Source organism: Salmo trutta, unplaced genomic scaffold (assembly GCF_901001165.1).
Source record: "Salmo trutta unplaced genomic scaffold, fSalTru1.1, whole genome shotgun sequence".
Classification (NCBI taxonomy): Eukaryota; Metazoa; Chordata; class Actinopteri; order Salmoniformes; family Salmonidae; genus Salmo; species Salmo trutta.
This window is the reverse complement of record NW_021822559.1, coordinates 17501-22737: the sequence shown is the minus strand read 5'-3', so window position 1 is coordinate 22737 and position 5237 is coordinate 17501. Positions and strand designations below refer to the sequence as shown.

The 5237-nt window shown below is 40.3% G+C and overlaps 1 non-coding gene across 1 annotated transcript; it reads left to right on the top strand.

Annotated features, from left to right (window-relative positions):
- Nucleotides 1-1385: 1385 nt before the first annotated feature.
- trnat-ugu (transfer RNA threonine (anticodon UGU)) lies at nt 1386-1461 on the top strand. Its single transcript has one exon. It is a non-coding gene; the product is annotated as a tRNA-Thr (tRNA).
- Nucleotides 1462-5237: the final 3776 nt, after the last annotated feature.

The window sequence follows — 5237 nt, the reverse complement described above, 5'->3', positions numbered from 1 at the left end:
AACGGTTTTTAGATTTTTTTGCTAATTTATTCAGTACTTTGTTGAAGCACCTTTGTCAATGATTACAGCCTAGAATATTCTTGGGTATGACTCTACAAGCTTGGCACACCTGTATTTGGGGAGTTTCTCCCATTCTTCTCTAAAGAACCTCTCAAACTCTGTCAGGTTGGATGGGGAGCGTCTCTCCAGAGATGTTTGATCGGGTTCAAGTCTGGGTTCTGGCTGGACCACTCAAGGACTTTCAGAGACTTGTCCCGAAGCCTCTCCTGCATTGTCTTGGCTGTGTGCTTAGGGTTGTTGTGATGCTGGAAGGTGAACCTTCACCCCAGTCTGAGGTCCTGAGCGCTCTGAGACTTTTTCATCAAGGATCTCTCAGTACTTTGCTCCGTTCATCTTTCCCTTAATCCTGACTTGTCTCCCAGTCCATGTCGCTGAAAACATCCACAGCATGATGCTGCCACCACCATGCTTCACCGTAGGGATGGTGCCAGGTTTCCTCCAGACGTGACACTTGGCATTCAGGCCAAAGAGTTCACTCTTGGTTTCATCAGACCAGAGAATCTTGTTTCTCATGGTGGGAGAGTCCTTTAAGTGCCTTTTGGGCAAACTCCCAGCGGCCTGTCATGTGCCTTTACTGAGGAGTGGCTTCCGTCTGGCCACTCTACCATAAAAGCCTGATTGGAAGAGCGCTGCAGAGATGGGAGAAGGCTCTCCCATCTCCACAGAGAAACTCTGGAGCTCTGTCAGAGTTCCCATTGGGTTCATGGTCACCTCCCTGACCAAGGCCCTTCTCTCCCAATTGCTCAGTTTGGCGGGGTGGCCAGCTCTAGGAAGAGTCTTGGTGGTTCCAAACTTCTTCCATTTAAGAATGATGGAGACCATTGTGTTCTTGGGGACCTTCAATGCTGTAGAAATGTTTTGGTACCTTCCCAAGATCTGTGCCTCGACACAATCCTGTCTTGGAGCTCTACAGACAATTCCTTCGACCTCATGGCTTGGTTTTTGCTCTGACATGCACTGTCAACTGTTGGACCTTATATAGCCAGGTGTGTGCCTTTCCAAATCATGTCCAATCAATTGAATTTACCACAGGTGGACTCCAGTCAAGTTGTAGAAACATCTCAAGGATGATCAATGGAAACAGGATGCACCTGAGCTCAATTTCAAGTCTCATAGCAAAGGGTCTGAATACTGTACATTTTATTTTTAATACATTTTCAAAAATGTCTAAAAAATAGTTTTCGCTTTGTCATTATTGGGTGTTGTGTGAAGATTGATGAGAAAAAAAACGATTGTATCAATTGTTACACGGCTGTAACGTAACAAAATGTGGAAAAAGTGAAGTGGTCTGAATAGTTTCCAAATGCACTGTAGACTTTATTAATGGTCCCGTGTGGCTCAGTTGGTAGAGCATGGTGTTTGTAACGCCAGGGTTGTGGGTTCGATTCCCATGGGGGACCAGTACGGAGAAAAAATGTACGGAGAAATTACGAGTACGGAGAAATGAAATGTATGCATTCACTACTGTATGTCGCTCTGGATAAGAGCATTTGCTAAATGACTAAAATGTCATTAACATGGAAAGTAAATCACATCCATTGTCAAAGTAACCATAAGAATGATGGTCAAAGACAGGAATAGACGAGACTGTTGGTGATGAAGCAATAATAATGATAAGTGGTAATCATATTAACAGCAATTACAACCCAGAATAATAAAGCACAGGCTAATATGAATAATCACCCTCTGCTTGCTGTCTACTTCTAACTGTCTGTCCCTCAGGTTGTGGAAGGAGGCCACACATTTGGCTGCCAAAATACAGCATTTTGTTTGTCACCATGTACGTATTTAAATGTATCTTCATCATTTACAGTAAGTTTTCAAATTCTTCGTATTGTTTTATAATTTTGGGGAAAAATGTCTTTCTTCAAAATATCTGTCACAATTTGACAGAAAATGCAGCTCTGTCTATCTCTTCCTGAGGGCAGAATGAGCACAGCCTGTCCTCTATAGGTAACCAGGTTTGCCTGGGACGACCGGTCTCTATGGCCCACCTCTCTCTATCTCCCTCTGAATTCAATTCAAAGGGCTTTATTGGCATGGGAAACATATGTTAACATTGCCAAAGCAAGTGAAATAGATAATAAATGAACGGTAAACATTACACTCACAAAAGTTCCAAAGGAATAAAGACATTTCAAATGTCATATTATGTCTATATACAGTGTTGTAACGATGTGCAAATAGGTAAAGTAAAAAAGGGAAATAAATAAACATAAATATGGGTTGTATTTACAATGGTGTTTGTTCTTCACTGTTTGACCTTTCCTTGTGGAAACACTTCACATATCTTGCTGCTGTGATGACACACTGTGGTATTTCACCCGGTAGATAAGGGAGTTTATCAAAACTTGATTTGTTTTCGAATTCTTTGTGGGTCTGTATAATCTGAGGGAAAGATGTCTCTCTAATATGGTCATACATTTGGCAGGTTGGGAAGTGCAGCTCAGTTTCCACCTCATTTTGTGGGCAGTGTGCACATAGCCTGTCTTCTCTTGAGAGCCAGGTCTGCCTAAGGCGGTCTATCTCAATAGCAACTCTATGCTCACTGAGTCTGTACATAGTCAAAGCTTTCTTTAATTTTGGGTCAGTCACAGTGGTCAGGTATTCTGCCACTGTGTACTCTCTGTTTAGAGCCAAATAGCATTCTTGTTTGCTCAGTTCTTTTGTGAATTCTTTCCAATGTGTCAAGTAATTGTCTTTTTGTTTTCTCATGATTTGGTTGGGTCTAATTCTGTTGGAGTCCCACGATCAGCTTGCTTTTAGGGGACTCTTCTCCAGGTTCATCTCTCTGTAGGTGATGGCTTTGTTATGGAATGTTTGGGAATCGCTTCCTTTTAGGTGGTTGTAGATTTTAACGTCTTTTTCTGGATTTTGATCATTAGCTGGTCTCAATTTGGTGTTTGTCTCATTTTGTGAATTCTTGGTTGGTATGTGGACCCCAGACCTCACAGCCATGAAGGGCAATGGTTTCTATAACTGATTCAAGTATTTTTCGCCAGAGCCTAATTGGTATGTCGAATTTTACATTCCTTTTGATGGTGTAGAAGGCCCTTCTTGTCTCTCAGCTCGTTCACAGATTTGTGGAAGTTACCTGTGGCACTGATGTTTAGGCCGAGGTATGTATAGTTTTTTTGTGGTCTAGGGCAACGGTGTCTAGATGGAATTTGTATTCGTGGTCCTGGCAACTGGACCTTTTTTTGGAACACCACTATTTTTGTGTTACTGAGATTTACTGTCAGGGCCCAGGTCTGGCAGAATCTGTGCACAAGATCTACAGTAGGTGCTGCTGTAGGCCCTTCTTGGTTGGGGACAGAAGAACCAGATCATCAGCAAACAGTAGACATTTGACTTCAGATTCTAGTAGGGTGAGGCCGGGTGCTGCAGACTGTTCTAGTGCCCTCGCCAATTCATATATATAGATGTTGAAGAGGGTGGGGGCTTAAGCTGCATCCCTGTCTCAGGCCCTGTGGAAAGAAATGTGTGTTTTTGCCAATTTTAACTGCAGACTTGTTGTTTGTGTACATGGATTTTATAATGTCGTATATTTTTCCCCCCAACACCACTTTCCTTCCAATTTGTAAAGCAGACCCTCGTGCCAAATTCAGTCGAAATCTTTTTTGAAATCAACAGAGCATGAGTAGACGTTGCCTTTGTTTTGGTTTGTTTGTTTGTCAATTTTGTTGTGCAGGGTGAATATGTGGTCTGTCGTACAATAATTTGGTAAAAAGCCAATTTGACATTTGCTCAGTACATTGTTTTTACTGAGGAAATGTACTAGTTTTTTTGTGGTCTGTATATTTTATCATTTCATTTAGGGTACCATCAACACCACATGCTTTTTGGGGTTGAAGGGTTTGTATTTCATTCTGTAGTTCATTCAATGTAATTGGAGAATCCAGTGGGTTCTGATAGCCTTCAATAGTTGATTCTAAGATTTGTTTTTGATCATGTTTATGTTTTTGCTATTTGTTCTTTGTTATAGAGCCAACAAGATTGGAGAAGTGGTTTATTCATACATCTCCGTTTTGGATAGATAATTCTTTGTGTTGTTGTATGTTTAGTGTTTTCCAATTTTCCCAGAAGTGATTAGAGTCTATGGATTCTTCAATTACATTGAGCTGATTTCTGACATGCTGTTCCTTCTTTTTCCGTAGTGTATTTCTGTATTATTTTAGTGATTCACCATAGTGAAGGCGTCGGCTCAGGTTTTCTGGGTGTCTATGTTTTTGGTTGGATAGGTTTCTCAATTTCTTTCTTAGGTTTTTGCATTCTTCATCAAACCATTTGTCATTGTTGTTAATTTTTTCTTGACATGTTTAGATTTGACAGGGAAGCTGAGAGGTCAATATACTGTTCAGGTTTTCTGCCAAGTTTACACATTCACCATCTTCACTATTACAGTGAAACTTTTTTCCAGGAAGTTGTCTGAAAGGGATTGAATTTGTTGTTGCCTAATTGTTTTTTGGTAGGTTTCCACACTACTTTCCTTCCATCTATAGCATTTCTTAACTTCTCTGGGCAAGGTGAGACATGACCATCCCACACTATTCAACAGCCAGTGAACTAGCATGGCGCGAAATACAAAACAGCAAAAATATCATCATTTCAATTTCTCAAACATACGACTATTTTACACCATTTTAAAGATACACTTCTCCTTAATGTAACCACATTGTCCTATTTCAAAAAGGTTTTACAGTGAAAGCAAAACATTAGATTATGTTAAAAGAGTACATAGACAAAAATAACCACACAGCCATTTTCCTAGCATGGAGAGGCGTCACAAAAACCCAAAACACAGCTAAATGAAGCACTAACCTTTGACGATCTTCATCAGATGACACTCCTAGGACATCATGTTACTCAATACATGTATGTTTTGTTCGATAAAGTTCATGTTTATATCCAAAAACAGCATTTTGCATTGGCGCATGATGTTCAGAAAATGTATTCCCACCAAAACTCCCGGTGAATGAGCACATCAATTTACAAAAATACTCATCATAAACGTTGACAAAATACATAACAATTATTTTAAGAATTATAGATACAGTACTCCTTGATGCAACCGCTGTGTCAGATTTTAAAATAGCTTTTCGGCGAAAGCACATTTTTCAATATTCTGAGTACATAGCTCGCCATCAAAGCAAGCTATACAGACACCCGCCAAGTTC